This window comes from Orcinus orca, chromosome 20 (genome assembly GCF_937001465.1).
Source record: "Orcinus orca chromosome 20, mOrcOrc1.1, whole genome shotgun sequence".
In the NCBI taxonomy this organism is placed as follows: Eukaryota; Metazoa; Chordata; class Mammalia; order Artiodactyla; family Delphinidae; genus Orcinus; species Orcinus orca.
Window position 1 is genome coordinate 42180093 of NC_064578.1, and position 19938 is coordinate 42200030.

General features: G+C 47.3%; 1 long non-coding RNA gene across 28 annotated transcripts in view; it reads right to left on the reverse strand.

Annotated features, from left to right (window-relative positions):
* Positions 1-7261: 7261 nt before the first annotated feature.
* Positions 7262-19938, reverse strand: part of LOC117198252 (uncharacterized) — a 236229-nt gene continuing 223552 nt past the window's right edge. For 23 of the 28 annotated variants that reach the window (XR_007474149.1, XR_007474155.1, XR_007474147.1 and 20 more), the window contains 2 exons: positions 8378-14441; positions 7262-7916 (listed from right to left, as the gene is read on the reverse strand). This is a non-coding gene — a long non-coding RNA (uncharacterized LOC117198252). Of the gene's footprint in view, positions 7917-8377; positions 14615-19938 lie in introns of all 28 variants that reach the window. The other 5 variants (XR_007474163.1, XR_007474162.1, XR_007474160.1 and 2 more) reach the window with 5 other exon arrangements.

The window sequence follows — 19938 nt, forward strand, 5'->3', positions numbered from 1 at the left end:
AGGTGCGGATGTCAGAGGTTTGTCTCTGAGCAGGACCCTACCTGAGTCCATCTTTGTCTGTCTTCTGTGGGGAATTTAAAATGCATCAGAAGCTGAGCTGGATGGAATCGGCAAAGCTGACGAAGGCCATTTTTGTACCTGTCAGAGAACAGTGCTGAGAAATGGGATCCACTTCCCTGCTTCCCAGGAGAGCCAAGCATGCTCATTTTGCACTTCCGATCCCTCTCCGCCCTCAGGGCAGGCCCAGGGGGTCCACATTAATGGGCTCTTTGCCTCTGGCTTCTAGTGGGGGTCAAGCCCCCAGGCTTCTCCAGCTCAAGATTGGAATGAGAGAGGAGAGTAAGAGAGGGCATTTATTCCCTACAGGGCCACCTTCGGTGAAGGTCATTGTCCAGAGGGGTCTCACACGGCCCTTGTTTTCTTTCACACTCACAGCCGTCTTCTTGTGACAATAACCTACATTGCCATTTTCTTAGCAATCCCTCTCTATGTATTAGGAAGAAAACTCAGTCCTTCCTCCTTCTTCCTCTCCTTTACTTTTCGCATGGAACACTTCACTTCTAACGCTTCTGGTCACCATATGTGTGTGGGAGGGTTCCCACAGCAAGCAATTCTGCCACACCAGCTGGACGTCCTACAATTTAACTCAATTCCGCCACTGTCTCCCTGAAGATCGCGTCAGATCCCATAGGTTAAGGGCTCAGCCTCACAAGGCTGCCCACCACCTTCAGATGCCAGTTACAAGTCCAGGTTGTCACCTGTGCTTCTGACGGATCAGCTATAAATCAGAGGCTCCCACGACCCTCTCCTTGGGTTTGATTAATTTGCTAGAGCAGCTCACAGAAGTCAGGAAAACAGTTACTTACATTTACCAGGTTATAAAAGGATACGATAAAGAATACAGATGCGCAGCCAGATGTAGAGATACATAGGGCGAGGTCTGGGAGGGTCCCAAGCACAGGAGCTTCTGTGCCCGTGGAGTCAGGGTGGTTCACCCTCCCGGTACGTGAATGTGTTCACCAACCTGAAGGTTTCTGAACCCTGTACTTTTGGGATTTTTGTGGAGGCCTCACCACGTAGGCATGATCTATCATTAACTCCATTTTCAGCCCTTCTTCCTTTTCAAGAGAATCGCGGGTGGGGCTGAAAACTCCAAGCTTCTAATCATGGCTTGGTGTTTCTGGGGACCAGCCGTCATCCAGGAGCCCCACAGAGTCACCTCACTAGAAAAAAAGACACTCTTACCACCCAGGAAATTACCAGGGTTTCAGGAGCCCCGTGCCAGGAACCGAAGGCAGAGACCAGTATGTATTTTCTATTATCTCACACTCTCTCTCCTACTCATTCGTTCACAGCAACTATTTATGCAACACCTGCCATGTTCTCAGCATTGGGAGGATGCCGGTAAGGAGCTGGATGCAGTCCCTGCCTTCCCGGAGAACGTTGTGTGTCCGGAAGAGGAGTGCAGATACAGAGCTGCGAGGGCCAAGAGGAGAGGAGGGTTTGGCATTCCTAAGTAGTACTATCAGGCACTCGAGATTTACGGAGCACTTGCCTCACTCGTAACTTGTGTAAGCGCCTCGGCATTGGGGGCAGGTGTACGAATCGGAGAACAACCCCTTCCCTTCCCTCTTGAAGATTACGGTCTACTAGGGGATGTCAGCTGAGTGGGGCTGTCTGATGAGGAAGGATTTATGGTGCGGAAGCAGCCAGTGGGCACTGGCGGGGGAGAAGGAGGGATTCCACTTATGCTTTTGTCATACTGGGAAGGGGCTCCTTTAGTGAAAGTCCATGAACGTGTTTGCAAAACAGAGCGGCTTCAAATAATACGAAACACTACTCCTAAACTCTTGAGTCATCCAGGGACTAATCAGTTCCTGACTAGTGTTCAAATGCTAGGAAGTTACCACCTGTTTCCCCCAGGGGCCTCGGGACCAGCTCCATAAGAAAGACCTGTGAGCGAGCCCAGGAGTGATGGATACAGGCTGCCTTTGTGGGAGAGCTCGGCCCACTCTTCCTTCTCATTAAAACCAGCACCGAAACCCATAATCACAAACCAAGCTACCAACAAATGTTACCCAAATACCTGCCATCTCCACCTCTGCCGCTACCCTGACGAGGCCCCTGCGCTGAGGGTTCCCTACCTTCAGCCAGCATGCAACCATCCATCGGAGGTGCAGAAGGAACCTCCCTAAGGAGGAAATGATCCCTCCGAGGAAGCTGATCAGTGGGGCAGAGAGAGAACCATGCCCTGAGGCCAGGTGGTGTTTGGAGAGGTGGTAGTAACAATAATGATGATGATGATGATCAACAAATGTTAGCTGCGTCCCAGGTGCTGTGCTAAGGGCTTCATGGGAATCATTCCCTCAGTCCTCCCTGAGCTCTGCAGGGTAGACATCATCATCCCCACTGACAGGTGAGGAAACTGAAGACGAAGCAGGTAAGCGACCTGCCCACGGTGACTCTGGTGGACTGTGTACTCTTCACCACGGTGCCAGACGATCTTGAGGGAAAATCCTGCACAGAGAGCACAGCATGGGTGACGGCCATGGCCAAGGGGTGGGCAGCACACAGCAGGTTTGGAGATGGGCAGGAAGCCGGTTTGGCCAGAGCAGAGGCCCGGTGAGGGGTGTTCAGAGGCAGAAGGAGCCCTACGGTGAGTGCTTCCGGGGTCAGGGCTGGAGGGGGAGGTGGGAGGGTGCGCAAGCCCAGGAGGGCAGCCCTGCCAGCTGTGGTGCTTCAGGCAGAAGTGGCTCCCCCATCAGCCGCTTTTCATTCACATAAAGCTGGGTTTGTCTCCATTTATCTGCTTGGCTTTTCAGCCGAGATGCTGTTAGAAAAACATATTGCTCTAATTTAATCCACATGTGCATCCCCAGGACAGAGTCTAACAGGAAACTTCAGGTCCTGAGTCTCAGGCCCAAAGCCTCAGCCCTGTGGATGTGGCAGAGAAGGGTCCTGGCCTCAGGACTGACCCGGATGCACTTTTCAGGGCCCCTCCTGAAGCGAGTCCACACCCCACCTGTGTCCTGGGCGAGCAGGAGAGGAGCATCTCGGGAAAGGAGACCTGCAAGGAAACTTCTATGGCCTGCACCTTATCACGCAGCGTGGACACAAGGTCCGGGCATGAGGGGTTTGACTCCTAATCAGCTCCTTCTCCTCCCTTTCCCAGGATCAAGTTCTTAAAACTCGAGCGAAGCAGGCAGGGGTGACACGAGGCAGTTTATCCAATCACACAGGGGAGATGCTGTCTGCAGGATGGACCAGGGATGCTGTCTGCAGGATGGACCAGGGATAAGCCAGGGCCAAGGTTCTGCGATGTGGCACAAGACCACATGAGATATATGTGGAATCTCAAAACATGATACAAATGAAAGTATTTACAAAACAGAAATAGACTCACAGACATGGAAAACAAACTTACGGTTACCAAAGGGGAAAGTTGGGGAAGGGGGAGGAATAAATTAGGAGTTTGGGATTAAAATATACACAATACTATATATTAAATTGATAACCAACAAGGACCTACTGTATAGCACAGGGAACTATACTCAATATCTTGTAATAACCTATAATGGAAAGGAATCTAAAAAAGAATATATATATATATATATATATATATATATGTATGTGTGTGTGTGTGTGTGTGTATGGTATATGAATAACTGAATCACTTTGCTGTACACCTGAAACTAACTCATTGTAAATCAACTATATTTCAATTAAAAAAAAAAAGACCACATGAGATCTGTCCCAGCATCTGGCTGTGCATCGTGGGGCATGGTTTCGGAAACTCATTTCGCAGCTCCCCCTCCCTGGCAGAAAGCCAGCAGGGAACAGAGCCAAAGCATTCATTTCAATACTCTCTTCAAATTCTGCTCCCATCACATAACTTACTTTGAATATAATTATATTACTTGGAGGAACCAGTTGCCACAAATTAGGAAACAGGACCTCTCTCACACAGATGCTTATTCCCGATTGGGATTGGAGCCACAGCACGGAAGGACAGAGCCGAAATGTCCGACTTTGATTCAAGGTCTAGGACCTTCCGTGTCAGGGTCTTAGGGAATGAATAAATCCACGCAGAAATGCCGCTCCTCCTTCCCCAAGCTGGCCACCTCTGGACTTGCTCCCTCTACCCCAAAACTCGCCATCTACTTGGTCTGGCCTTGGCTTCCAAGCAAAGACACATTTAAATGCCTGCGTAAAAAGAAACTGATGTCTGAGGCAGCACTGCTGTGTTCACACAAGCTTACACCTGGGACCCTCAGGGACCCCTCTCACCCTTGTGGTTTCCAAGAGGTGAGCCCACAGACCCTCCAGCTGGCAAGGGGCAGGAGCAGGCCTGAGAACCCATGTGGGCGGCAACTCAGAGGATGCTGCTGGAAAGATGGGATTTGGGCAGATAATGTGGTTTTTGAATTATACTAAAATGCATTTCCTTCAGAAGCAACAAAGGAAATGAAAACAGTATCTGAGAACATCAGTCTGGAATGGGTTTCCATTTACTGTCTCCAGATTGTAGAACAGTCCCTGGTCACGTCTGTGGCCAGGCTATCTTGTCAGGGTTGGCCAAACACAGGGCAGGGCTCCCTGGGGTCTTAGATGGAAAGCTGTGGAATCTCCCAGGCTGCTAACTTCGCCCCTCAATCTCAAGGCAGGGGTCCAGCTGGGAGGCGGCTATCAGGAGCTTCCTCCAGGCTAGAAGGGCCTGGGAGACCCTCCTGAGCCACGGTGGGACCCCCCTCAACCCCCGAGTGCCCTTCCCAGGCAAGGTTAGGGATGCCATTCTGGATTTCTCAAGGACTGGTGTCCAGGGCAGGCTTGAGCCCTGTGGCCCTGTGTGGGGGCAGCTCAGCCCAGTTCCCGGCAATCCTTTGATGATCTCCACACAAAGAAGCTAGGGGGCTACCACAGCGGGAGACACTTGCAAGAACCCAGGGCCGTGAGCAGGCAGAGAGTAGAGACCCAGATCGGCACATGTTCAGCCCTGCGCTGATGTATGGATCCAAAGTGAAGGCCTAGGACTCGCATCCTTGAGCTCATCTCATAGGAGGTGAAGGCAAGGAGGCCCCCAGATGGGACATCAGTGCCAGTACCGGAAACCAGCCACCCCACACAGGCTCCAGGGAGAAAACCCAGCCCACACGAACCCCGGGCAGCCGGATATAGAAGGCACTTTATACTTCCTTCATTGGGGCTGGGCCTAAATTCTGGTTTATCAGATTGGTCTTTCCAAGTTCCAGTGACCAATTAAGATGAAACTGCCTTTCACCATTAATGAAGTTGATAACAGTGGCACAAATGTATACCAGCTCCTCGCTCACAGGCATCAAGGCCGCCCAAGTTCCTCTGATGGAAACTTTTTTATGGTTTGACAAGAATTTGATGTGATTCTTTTTTCCATGAATGGCTGGGCCTCTCGACACAATGCTATACAATAACCCTGTAATCTTAGTGCTTAATCAAAACGTAGTCGAACAACCTATTCTGGTGCAATAAATGAATGTTTATTTTAAAACAATTTGCTATGGCTTTTTTTTTTTTGAAGGGCGAGAGAAGACAATTTCTTGGAGCTAGATTTCTCCTTGCCCCTAAGCAGTTCTCTCCACTCGAAAAGACTGTGTCATATGCTCAGGTCATAATTAACCACAGAGCTGTTTAGGAGAAAGGGACAACGAGAGGGCATTTGACAAAGAGTTAACAGATGTCATTTCAGAGGCGGCTGGCCCACTGCTGCTGGGTCATTTGTTGGATGGAAGCTGATTTTGCTGCTGTCGTAAACAGAGAGTAGTAATAATTATATGCAGGCTGCATTAGGCATAACAGATTGGATGTATAACATTCTGCTAAAACCCAGCTCGTATCCTGTTTCTCCCTCGACATACAATGGAGACGACCCCTAGTTCCTAGTTTTTAAAGTCGTCTCCCAGGATTCTTACAGACTTTCCAATAGAGAAATAGGTCATGTTCTATCAGGGCTAATTCTGCCGAGGTCCGGGGATGGCAAAGATATCCACCCCCGAATGAGTACGGGCACACTTCAGTGAGCCAGCCTCACCGCAACGCAGAGCTGCCTTTTCCATTTGAAAAATGAAAGAATTAAATTCAAAACAAACAACTTCAATTTAACACCAAAGTACAGGATAACCAATCTTAAAAATGTCACAGCGTAATGGATCTTAATACCCATAGAAAACACAAAAAGAGCACCATTGTTCCCCAGCAATGCAGAGCAACCTCGCAGAATTTCAGTGAAGGAGAAAGAAGGGAAAAACACCTTATTACTTCCAACCCCTGCGAGCCATTTTGGTCTCCAAAGGTTTTAGGCTGCCCGAGGCCGTGTGTCTGCAGTGTTTTGGGAAATGACTTGCCTTTGCACGAACGCTGCTCGGTTCTGCAGCGAGGCTGCCTGCCCTGGAGCAGCGCCGCTCCATTTCTGGTTAACTCTTCCTTCCCGGGCCTGCCGCTCGCCAGAGCAGTGTGGACAGGGCTGGCGGTGGGCAGGGCGCAGGGACGCCAAGGCCACGGCCACCTGGCCTCCTGTAGGGCAGCCGGGACTCGCCCAACTGGGAGCAGCTTCCCAAAGATGATGGCTCTGGCAGAAAGACCAGCTATTCTCTTTGCTCTTTGGAGAATCAATTCTCAAACTGAGCTATAAAGCAACTGTCATAAAACACACAACACAGCTGAAGCCAGAAGTGGGACTTGGTGGGCCAAGACTGGCCAATCCAGCCTCTCGGGATCCCCGGTAGGGACAGTTTATCATCTCTGCCACAGGTCAGGCAGGACTCTCTTCTGGTTAGTGCGGTGCCAGCAGGGTCCAGCCTGCTCCCAGGCAGGACTTGGGCTTGAGGACACTTGCTTCCCCCATGACACTGACTGAGGGAAGCAAAGGGACAGAAACACATTGGGGCTGCACATCTGAGTGGGGAGACGACAGCAAACCACTTAGCACTTAAGAGGTTAATACAATTCCTAAGTGTTCGGCAATCACTGCAATTTAGTGCCATTTCGATTATTACACAATAAACAGACCATGTTGTCTGGAAGTAAATTTTTATGAGTATAGCTGAAGGGGCTGCAACTCCTTTAGCTGCAGAAACTAGAAGGGAAAGAGCGTTTCCAAATGCTAACATCACGGATCAGAAACTCAGGTAGAAGGGAAAGGTTATTTTTAGGTCACTGCTCTGGCAACTCAACACCCTGACCTTTAAAATGAGCATGTTGTTAAAAGGAAACAAAGTTCACCAAGGTGTTCTTTAAACAGAACCATTTTAATAACAATATTGTTGAGTTTCAGAGTGAAAGATTCAGGAATTTTCAGAAACATGTTCAGGAAAGAACATCTTGTTAACATGGGTTGGGAATATGTAAACCGTTTTGCCTGCCTTGAATATATATTACACACACACACACACACACACACACACACACACACACGGAGGCACGCATGCACACCAAAAACAGCCAATTCGTAGACACCAGCCACTGCTGTATTTTTGTATTTTACAGGTACTCAGGTGCAATGATCACAAAGTAGGTCTAATTCCTAATATAACAAGAGATGCAAACATTTAATCTGGAAAAGGGGATTGTGGGGACATGCTGCAACCCTCAAAGCCTGTGCAAAGTTTCACTGCACACAGACCTTCAAGAGGCACTTTTCTCTCGCAAGGCACATCGAGGTTCAGATCTGGAGGGGAGGAGAGTCTTCCCCCAGATCCACCAATGGAGGAAGGAAATCACCCCAGATACACTTCAGGATTCAACGTTAAAATGGGCACATATGCGCAGAGCCTTTGCGCATTTTAAGACTTGCAAAGGTTTCTCACATTCCCGTGGTGTCCGAAGCAACCAAGGAGGTTGTTCTTCTTACTCCCAGTTTACAGATGAGATAACTGAGGCTCCACCTAAGAAGAAATAGCTTCGTTAGCCCACACTGACAGCTGCTATATCCCAGGAATTCCTCCCAGAATCCCAGAAGGAAATGTCTAGTCTCCCTCCTTTGGGGGAATTGGACAAGCTTGTAGCGAACCACTGATCCAAAGGGCCTGGGGCCTCTCACAAGGTCCCTGCTACTCAAGGAGCTTAATGTGGGCAGCATGGGGGCAGGGCAAAGCTGCAAAAGGTCCACCCTGATCCCAGGGCGTGAGGAAGAAGCCTGCTGCTGAGAGAGATGGGATGGGGGCTATGGGAATGTAGCCTCGGCCTTGTGGCAGGGAGGGCACCTAGTGTCCAGGAGGCTGAGCTGGGTCCTCGGGCTGCCTTGGATCAGGTAGGTGGTGCAGAAAGGAGGTTTTAGCTGCTGGTACCAGGGAAGAGTTTCTGCTCCCCCTCCAGCAGATCAGCATCCTAACTCCTAAAATCTTACCTTTAGAAAAGCAGAACTTCTCAAATACTGGAGTGCAAAAGAATCCTCTGGAGCACCTATTAAAAAGACACATTTCTGATTAAGTAGGTCTTGTGTGGGGCCCAAAGACCCAATGAAAAGGCTGCTCAGGTAAGTCGCATAACAGGTGGTCAGAGGAGCAAACTTTGGGTAACCCCACTTTGGGGTAACATTTCTTGGTGTGTGTAGCATCCTTCCTAGTGATAGAAGAAATGTTCACATATTGAGAAAAGGGGAAGTCATTCTGGCTTATACATGAATTAACTTGAACTGTATGCTAACTAAAGCAGACTGTTTGTGGCCTATCAAACACACGTTGTACGTCTGCTTTAATTATTTAGAAAAGGGTGCACTGACCAGAAGTAAAGAATGTCCATATTAAAAATAAAGATGAAATGCCTACCTTACTGGGGTGCCAATGCATACTCCTTTGATAAGACTCCCTTCCCAGGTGCCAGGCCATACTGACTCGCTGTGGACGTGCGGATCTGTTTTTTATGGAAACCCTGAAGGAATGTATCCCAGACTTGTTTAATGTTCCTTGTTCTGCCAAGATATAACACTGTGCTGAAAACCGTGCTTCTCCGGAGCAGTTCCTCAGTTATCCGAGAGGCTGTCTTCTAGACTATAGTCCTCAGTTTGGCTCACATAAAACTCTTTTCTATTCCTATCATAGATTGTTTATTGATTATTTTCATCAACATTAGGTCTTTCAAAATATGCCGATGCTCCTCGGAGGAGTAGCCTATTTCAGTTCCTGACATGAGTTTACGAGATACTCTCAACCATTCTCCAGTCTGTCCGTCCATCCATCCACCCATCCATCCATCCTTCTGCTCAACAGATCCTACCTGGACACCTGTTCTGTGTCAAGCCATGTTCTAGGTGCTGGAGTGATAAAAGAGATCTCAGCATGCAGATGAGGGAGCAAACCTTAATGGAGGCTAGTGACTCAGAGAGGGGACACCACGGTGGGAGACGCAGAGGTGGGTGAGCCCACCATGATGGTACACACTGCTGGCCCTGGGCTCAGGGTCCCACAGCAGGCCCTGCGTTGTCTGGACCACGACAAGAGATGGCTCACGGCAGTTTGGACCCCTATGGCACTAATCATCTCCTTGAGAGGTCTTTTCTTGCCACCTCAGAGAGGAAAATGCAATGCATCATCATTGCATGGTGAGAGAGGTGAGGACGCACGGGCAGCAAGGGAAAACAGGCAGAGGAGGAGAATGACAATGGCAGCCACAAAGAGACTGTGCAGAAAATTCTGCATCTGATGCCCCTTTAGAGACTCAAGCAGAGCCTATTAGGAGCCCAGAAGCCACCAGGCTTAGAGCCTTCTCGTCCCCATGCTCCAGCTCTATTTTGAATTCTCTTTGAAACATTGTAATTGGCCATTCAAAACAACCTTAGTAATTATAAAGCCATCACCTATGTGGTCCAGTCTCAGGGTAGTGTCTCAGACAAAGAAACACAATCTGTCAATGTAAACATAATAAATTTCAAAATAAGCCAAGTTCAATCCTGACATTCCTCCAACAGTCTAAGGGAGATACACAGATCACAGCACTGCTTCTGAACCTGGCTCTTCTCTCCTGCTTTCTCCCTGACGTACTGCAGTGGCCCCATCCTTTTCAACACTCCTCAGCACTATCCCCCAGGCCTCTCCCTCTCCACCCTGACCTTCTCTCCTCCTCTCTTTCTTTCTGATCCTGCTGTCAAAACCCCAGAGGGACTGGCCTGGCTGGCCAGAGAGGGAAGTTGCTGGATGATCGTGGGCCCCTTGCACCTCTTATCTGAAAAGTGGAGACAATACCATGACCTCATGGATTTGTGGTAAGAATTAAATGACATAATATAAATAAAGCTTTAAATAAAGGAATTGGTAGACAACAGGTGAATAACTTTCCCATATGAAAACTTAAATGTAGGGAGAAGACCATAATAGATTTTATTTCAGAAGAATTTATTATTTCACATAAAATGATTCTATATATTATAAATTATAAATTTGGGGGGATGTGCTCATAGTTTATGGCAAGGAGAATTGGAGAGTAAAGTTACTATTATGCAACATTTCCCCCCAATAATTCCCATACTGATGGTCTAATGAAAACGGGCTGCCAAAATTCTGCATTTTTATCATGTGTGTCTGTGTTAGCATTTATGGTATATTCTGAATTAACAAACATCAAACACTAAAACATTACATATGCATAAAAATGGGGAAAGGAATTTGCATCTTTTGTAAATCTCAGTGGAACGCAGTCAAACCTCTAGCCCCACCAGATACTCCCAGCTGAAACCACATGCTAATTTTGGAATAGAGGAGCATTAATGACTACAAAACAATAAGAAGGCTATTTGGGCATGTGCTAAAAAAAAAAAAATAAAAATCTTTAAATCAGGCTGTCCTTATCGTTGGATGCCTACTAATGAATATCGTTCTCAGTAAAGAACCTTCTGGTTCACTCATGTTCTTTCTGTTTGTTAAAATGGCATTCAAGTCATTTTATATAACACAAAGTTAATGCAAACCCAAAACAAAATAAAAAAGAAAAGAATGTCAAAAGAACAAACTTTTAAACTCTGCACTTTTTATTATTAGATGCTATTCCTAACTTGTTAAAATTGATCAAATAGAAAGCTGTGAAAAGAGAAAAAATTAAGCCAACTAGAAAAGTGTGACTTGGATTTAATATTTTATAATTGCCAAGGGACATACTGAGATCAATGAATTTTTGCCTGAGATGAACGTCAGAAAGAGATGTACTTCAGTCTTTTAGGGAACATTGGTCTATTTAATTCTTGTGTCTGATGCATGTGAAATAGGCCTGCCTTGGCCTTCTTTCTTTGCCAGGGGCACCGCCGGCAGCAAACATTACCGCTTTTAATAGGCCGCTGTCTGAGGAGTGGCAAGGGATCCGATAACCCATCGACTCTAATGGATCTGCCTGTTTATTCACTTACACCTTTTTTCTTCCAAGCTAATTTCAGTTTTGCATGCTGAGTTGTTTCACTTTGAATTAAATGAAAAGAAACAAAGGGAAAAGCCCATGCAGCTAATAAAGCATGATTATGTTCACGGCCCCTCTCGACAGGCTTCTCCACATACCAGGTGCACCATCGGAGAACAGATTCGCTGTGGCATTTTCTCCACTTGTTGATGAAATCAATATTTTATACATGCTCAAATTTAGAGGAAAAATGAGATTATTCAAATCACTTGACGTATAACGCACTGTTGTTTGTAGTAGATCTGAATGCCCAGCCTCAGGCCCCAGACGTCCTCAGATTTCGGACACCGGTCAGTGACTTTTCCTGCCTGGGGACTCACCCCAGAGCTCTCTCCAGGGTCATACAAACAGGACAAATGCCCAAATGCTTTGCTTTGTCTAATGTAAAACCAGAGAGACACAAGGAGACTAGGTCTAAGTGCCCTTCAACAGAAATAACAGGAGTCAGTGGTTTAAAAACATCCTCCCTCCCAAACTCCCTCCTTAGGCCTAGAAAGCTTTAAGTCTTCAGAAACGTTTTAGGCTGATACCTGCCAAGGGATTGGAGAGGGACAAGGATGTCCAATAGGAGAAGGAAAATTCCGGCTTCCCCGATTTTTCTGAACAAGAGCCATTTTCCATTGTGGGATTTTTGTCACAGAGATCCCGCCTACAGAGAGGGTGGGCGGTGCCACCCCTGCCCCATGGGAGCTCCCACTGATTGCTCGTGGTCCCAGCCGGTTCCGAGGGCAGCCACCTCCCCGCCACTGGGAAAGTCGGCCTAGATTGGAGGGTGGTGGCCTGAACTCCAGAAAAGGCATCCTCCCCTTGGGGGGAGGGATAACATTCCCCAAAGACCAGAAGATTCACCTCTGAGAGGTCACTATGCCCTGGCACCAGGCTGTGCGGCTGAGTTGTCTCCTGGCCAAAAATTAATAGTATTGTTTCCCGGTCAGAAGCTAAGATAATTTACACAATAATCCGGAAAATTTTAGAGAATTTAGACTAGCCGGGAGGAATAGAACGTAATGTGTCATGGACCTCCAACAGAATGTCAACAGCTCTCTGAATGAAATCCCTTTTAGACGAAACAACAGTCTAATACCTACTTCTGCCCTCACGTAATTAAAATAGGGTAATTTTTTAGCCCGTTTCTCTCCGCTATAATCTGTCACTCGAAGGAGCAAGCCCCTTAGCATCCCAGCTGTACCCAGTTTCACACAACGGCTCCTCTCCTCCCCACCAAGGCTCAGCGCAGCCGGAAGTCAGGCAGCTCGCAGACTCCTCAGCCCTGCCTTTCTTGGACTCACATTCCTGAGCGGTGCTTTCTTCTCTCCCTCTGAGCTCCACATCACCCGAATAGTCTTTCCTTCATTCAGCAGCATTTCTTCGGGAAATATGCATCGACTTCTACCCTATGCAAAGTACTAGACTGTCTGCTTGGTCGCTGGCCTGGAACTAAGATTTCCATGTGCTAAAGAAATGAAGAAATGCAGTGTGTAGGGTCCCCAACTTACCTCCCTGAAGTGTCATTCAATCCTGCTGTTCAACCCAGAGTCTAACAGGCTCTCTCTCTTATCAACACACAGGTTACAATGAAATAACAGACAGGTCCACAATCCATGCCTGCAGGGTTACTGCGAGCACATCCTCAACACGCAAGAAACTCTGCGGTCACTGAATAATTATATTTCCCTTCAGTCTGTGTGTGTGGACCTGGATCCTCACTCTCAGACGCAGTGTGCAGAGCAGACGGGAACAACAGACTCAAGTTGGAAGTGATTTACTTCATTAGCTGGGATTACAAGTTTAACTTACAAACCAGAGGTCAAAATTTCTCATTAACAAGGGGGCCGTGAATCGCTGCAGGCTTTGGTTCAAGAGGAGACCACTCTTACTACTAACTACACATTTCAGCCTGTCTTTGATGTTCTCCTCCCTCCCTCCTCCCTTTTATTTTTGGCAGAGGAGCTGATTTTAATTGTGGCGCTACAACAAGGCTCTCTCCGTCCAGGGGAGCAGCCTCCTGACTGCTGCCGCGAGTGAGCCAGGCTGCAAGATTGGGTGCAGCCAATCGCTCAGGGCACATTTTAATGGCTCCCTTTTCCTACAAGGCTTGGATTGTTTTCCACGTGATTCTGGTTAATGTCACCGCAGGAAAGGGCATCGCTTTTCCTTGTGAGCTTCTGCTCCGTCTGCCTCAGAGAGGTGAAATATATTAAAACAGAGAAGGAGGAGTCATTCTAACTTTCCAAATGCAAAGGCCAGACCCAGCACATTCTCCAGCACTCGGAAAAGAGAAAGAAGTTTGACAGAGACCGTTACACTAGAAAAAAGTGCTCTTTTTGATAAATCAGCTTTGGTTGTTTACAAAATACTCAGACCATCTTCACGTGCCTCTTCTCTTCAAAACCACTGCCAAGGGTTAAAAGAAGCAACTCAAATGAGAGACCACCTTTGCAGAGGACACTAGGAATATCAAAATTCAACAGCACAGAATCCTTCTCCAAATAGGAACACTGGGAAAAATATAGCAGAGCTTGTGGTGGGCAGCAGAAATAACAGAACGCTTAACATACACTTCCTATTTCCAAAGACCGAGCGCTACATGCAGGCCACGGTAGCACAATGACCATGTTAACTGAAACAGGGCTCCGAATGGAGTCACTGATGGAAATGATTACAATATCTAATTATTTAGAAGTACAGCCATTTTCGAAAATAACTAAATTGTTATTCTGCGCTAGTCTGGTAAGAAGGTCACATTCAAACCACATAAGCTCTAAATACTCCTCCGTTTCTGTTAATAGGCAGGGATGTTACCATTCAAGTCTGTTCTCCCTGAGAAATGTTTTCTTAGTCGCCTCCGTGTGAAGAGCCCGTGGGTACCGCAGAGACAGTGGATGAGTGGCCAGGGCCCAGCGGAGAGGCGGCTGTGCTGCTCCGGATTCAGGGGGCACAGTCAGATGCCTGAACCCCGGTTGGCCCACCTGGCTGCACCCGACTCCATCCACGTCCCCAGCAAGGCAGTCTGCTGTGGAAGCCACGTGCTACGGGGAAGAAAACTCACTGTGTAGAAGAAGCAAGATAAGTGGGGTTCAGCGGGGGTTCTGCGGAGGACCACCGGTCCCCATTCTGTGCCCCTTGGGGGCTCCTCCTCCTTGGAGGGATGACTGCTTTCTTTGCTAATGTTCAGGTCGAGTCCCTTTATGGCTCCAGTTCCCTTTAACAAAATACAGGTTAGAACTCAAGGAATCTCTTTTACCTGGAGGTGAGAGCAGTTCTCAGCCGGGGACAGTCAGCGGCTCAGACCTGGGAAGCAACGGTGGCTCCAGGTCATAGGGGCCCGAGGCAGCCCAGCCATCTGGGCTAGCGGCCACTTCCTGCCACCGGGCAGCACCTCCGGCCAAGCCAGGCGGTCACCTTGACCTGACTGCTGAGGCATCTCACCCACTCTGGTCGGGGGAGTGGGGGGAGAGGCCCTCAGCAGCCTTTCAGACTCAACAGGGGGCTATCTTAACAACGAGACATCTTAGAAAGGTCATTATTGCTAGTCTAATTTCAAACAGGCACCACAATGAAGGGCTGTCTTTGTGTGGGATTAATTTCAAAACCTCAGGATTTGATGTCAGTGGGAAAGAACCAGCGTGGGACTCAGACGGCTGCCTTCCCCTGCTTCTGGCCAGCGCCGGCGGCTTGTTTCTTAGGAGATGAAAACTCTGACAAGCCCTTCAGTCAAGCTGAAAGCAGGCAGCGGCCCAGCAACACCCAAGGGCCCCCAGGGCATCCTGTGACCCCTCCGAAAAGTCACATTCACTTTGCTCTTGAGAAAGGAAAAATAAAGCTGGAGGCATTTTATTTTAAACCATGTGAAATAAGGAAATGCGAAGATGCGAAAATGAAGCGGGAAAAAAAAAAGTTCGAATTCATTTCCGTCCTTTGCAGTGGCTTAGAAGCCAAACTGGTTCATTTTGAAAGAGTGTAAAAATCTGATCCGTTCACCAGTAGGCAGAGACTACAAAATGCTTAAGGTAAAATATGTAAGTATGTAAAATTATCTGTTGAAAACCATCTCCTTTTGTGCTTGAAAGAATTTTTAAAAGCATCTTTATTTCTATTCTGCATTAATATACTGTTGAACAGAAAAGTTACTTTCTGGCAAAAACAACAAAACCAAGGTGCTGAAAATAAAGTGATTTTTTAAATGAAGTTCACAGATAAAGGGAAGGACAAAACAGAGTCTACCTTCCTGTTCCCCTGGATGGCATTTTTAGTAATAATTTAAAGAAGATCATTAATATAACAAATTACAGAATCCAGTTTTTTCAAAAGCAGTGTTTGCCTGAACACTTAAAATCTGCCTGCCTGCCTCCACTGCCATTTCTTTCGGAAGTGGGGTCCTTCTGCCCCTAGATTTCCTCCAGCTCCCCTGACCTGGTCTCCCGACATCCACCTTGATAGAACTGCAGCCCCCTCAGCAGCGACTTTATTTTCTGTTTTTTTAATAAATTATCCTATTATTTTTGGCTGCATTGGGTCTTCGTTGCTGTGTGCGGCTTTCTCTAGTTGCAGCGAGCAGGGGCTATTCTTCTTTGCGGTGCACAGGCTTCTCATTACAGTGGCTTCTCTTGTTGTGGAGCATGGGCTCTAGGAGGGCGGGCTTCAGTAGTTGTGGCTCATGGGCTCTAGAAAGCAGGCTCAGTAGTTGTGGCGCACGGGCTTTAGTTGCTCCGTGGCATGTGGGATCTTCCTGGACCAGGGCTCGAACCCGTGTCCCCTGCATTGGCAGGCGGATTCCTTACCACTGTGCCACCAGGGAAGCCCAGCAGCGTGTTTAGATACACACCACAAATAATTGCCACAAACAGCTTACCTTACTTCTAAAAATTCTCAAATTAGTTTTTTAAAAAAATATATAGAAGAATGGCAGAATGCCTATGATTATATTATCATTCATTTAGTTTGACTTAAATATTGTATTGCAACAAAAATCATTTGTCACATGACTTCCAACTTGCAGAAGAACGTTTTTGGGGTTTTTTTCCCCCTAATCCCATTTCTTTTGGGAAGGGGTCAACCAACTAATGGATTGTCTCATCAAACCAACATCTTCTACACTGTAGCTGTTTCCTGTCTCTTCCTGGGTGAAAACATCCTCTCTCGCTGGGCATCCAGCCCCATCAGCCAGGGATGGGGGGATGTGCCTAGGATTGAGATGGGTGGTGTCTGAGAGCTAATCAGCTGAGCTTTCAAGCCAGGTGTACAGAATGCTCAGATCCTAGAAGGGCAGACAAGATGTACCCTTGAGCCTGTATTTACTGAAGCAGCATTGTTGGGGGAAAGCGAAAGCACTTAAAACTGAAAAATTGTTCTTGGTTTTGCAAACCCTTGACTATTTTCTGAAAAATAGACAACAGACAGTAGAAGACTTTCTGAAGTTTTCAAATCTGCTTTTTCTACTATAAACTCTCATGTTCCTATCACTTGTTTCTATGTTTTGTTTTAAGTCTCTCATTTCCTCAATGAAGGTCACCAAAAAATAAAAATTAAAAAAAAATCATACACACACTCAAAGATAATTGTCCAGAAAGGTTTCCTAGCTCCTCCCCATGCTGATGAAAGGCAAGTCACAGAACCCATTTCCCAGTTCCCTTCCCCTAGACCAGGGCAGACCTAGCCGTGCCCAAGACACCCAGCAAGAAGGATGTTAGGACCCTGACAGCTGCTGAAGGGGTCAGTAAGATGAGGCTGGAGGCCAGGGTGTAAAGTGGTGATATTTTGTTCATCATAATTTTTTTTTGCATTAATTCTTTTTTTAAAAAATTTATTTATTTTTGGCTGCGTTGGGTCTTCATTACTGTGCGCAGGCTTTCTCTAGTTGCAGCGAGCAGGGGCTACTCTTCGTTGCAGTGCATGGTCTTTTCACTGGGGTGGCTTCTCTTGTTGCCAAGCACGGGCTCTAGGCACACGGGCTTCAGTAGTTGTGGCTCGCAGGCTCTAAGAGCGCAGGCTCAATAGTTGTGGTGCACGGGCTTAGTTGCTCTGTGGCATGTGGGATCCTCCTGGACCAGGGCTCGAACCCGTGTCCCCTGCATTAGCAGGTGGATTCTCAACCACTGCGCCACCAGGGAAGTCCCTGCATTAATTCTTATTAAACATGTATTGCAGTAAAATGTTATTTATCTTGACTACTGAGTTTTTTGGCACCTCCTTAAATTTTGCCCCCAGGCAATTGCCTCACTCACCTCTCCCTGGTCCTGGCCTTGCTGTGGGGAATGATGGGTGCCTCCCTAGCTGAATGGGGTCCCACCTGGACCAGCCAACATGGCAGAAGAGCTGACATTTCTCCCAACAAGCCTCCCTTGGACAGCTGGAAGCAATTTCTTTGCTGACCCTTCTGAATCCAGGCTCACTAGAGCTTTTTGAAACAGTGAAACTCCAACTTTACAAAACCCAGGAAGGGAAAGACTTACTGAGTTGAAACACAGTTTTCCTGTTCATCACACTAGAATAAACTATTCTAAGTATGTCCCCACATTCATAGTACGTAAACATAGTGCGCTGTTCTGATAAAAGTCTTGAAGAGACAGGAGGAGATGTATCGTTAGCATCGTTATTTTCAACTACCACTATCACATACTGGGGGCCATTATGGAGCTGAGGGCTCGACACATTTTATTTTGCTTAGTTCCCAGAAACCCTGATGGCAAATCTGAGGTTGCACAAAGTTATACACGCTGGCCGTGGGGCTGAGCTGGCATATGAAGTCAGATCGGACTCCAAAGCCCACGTACTGTGGAGCCTTGGAGGTGAGTTTGGTTTTACTCTTCCTTTTGCATTTCTCTGGCCTAGCTCTGTGCAGGGATGCTGAGCCCAGGGCTGAAGGTTGGCCAGGTGGCTGCAACTGAGGCTCCCACACCACCCCCTCGTAAGCCTGAGGACCCCTGAGCATGACCCGGGAGAAGCAGGTTCCCCATCCACACAGCCATGGGCAGAAGCAGGTCTCCAGTCCTGCTGGGCAGCCCTGGACAGCAAAGGTGTGCCCAGGACCAGAGTCCACTTCCTTTGGATGATGGGGGGGTCAGTAGCAGGAGCACTGATTTTCAATTCTGGGTCCTTATGCAAAAATAATCAAAACTTCCTATCTGAGCAGCAGAAGAAACAGATCTCCAGCTTAAAAGGAGGATAGGAGGGGTGTGAGGAAGAACCTTAGTTGTCACAGCTGGAAACTTAAGCATCCGGAAACACATCTCTGTGGGTCATGCTCCCAGCCCGGCCAAGGACAAAGCAATGAGCAGCCCAGCTCTTCTCCTTCCCTCCCCAGTGGCCCCTTCTGTGTGTCCAGGCTCCTTGACTTTCTCACTCTCCTCTTCTCTTTCCTCCCCTCTGCAAGCCCCAGAGGGCTTTTGCTCATAGTACACGCTCTCCCATTCCTTCTTAGCCATTCTCTCAGCTTTTCACGTATTCTGCCAACCACCCCCCCTAGATGCACTTTGTTTCCCCTAGCCAAACTCTTTTAAAAATTAACCTCTAGGGACTTCCCTGGTGGCACAGTGGTTAAGAATCCGCCTGCCTGCCAATGCAGGGGACAGGGGTTCGAGCCCTGGTCCGGGAAGATCCCACATGCCGCGGAGCAACTAAGCCCGTGCGCCACAACTACTGAGCCTGCGCTCTAGAGCCCGCAAGCCACAACTACTGAAGCCTGCGCGCCCAGAGCCCGTGCTCCACAACAAGAGAAGCCGCCGCAGTGAGATGCCTGCGCACCACAACGAAGAATAGCCCCCACTCGCCGCAACTAAAGAAAGCCTGCATGCCGCCAAAAATAAATAAATAAATATATTTTAAAAAAATTAAAAATTAACCTCTATTCTACATGAGGTTCATTAACTCTTTTGCCTCCCCCAAACCTATAGCATTGCAGAGAAAGCTGAAGCCGCCCCACCCCCGCTGAACTCCTATCATCCACGGCTACCCTCAGCCTCTAAAAGGTAGCCACTGAGTCTGTATATATTCTTTCTTTTATTCTATGCTTTTGCAACATACATGGGACTCCATTAAAACCAAGCAGTATTAGTTGTTATTGTTGAGGGTTTTTTTTAACATAAACCATACATGTATTTGTTCTGCAGAATTTTTTCACTCAATAATACATCTTAGAGATCTATTTGCATACATACAGGCCCAACTCAATTTTTTTAAATTGCTATATAAAACTCTACGCTGTGAAGATGCCTTAATCTATTTAGACATTTCAATATTGATGGGCATTTAGGTTTCTGCTGTTACAAAGCCTGGTGTGATGATTCTCTCTCTGTGCACATAACATGTTTCTTGAGAGTAGGTAAAGCAGAAGGGAAATTGCTGGGTTTCAGGGTGTGTACATTTCTAGTTGTAAAGGAAACCGCTAGGTCCTCCAAAGAAGTTGCAGCAATAGGTAGCATCTGAGAGCAGTATCCTGACATACTCACTAGTACCTCCTATTATCAGACTGGTAAATTTTTGCCCATTTGATGAGTGACAAATGCTACCTCATTTTTAAAATTTAAC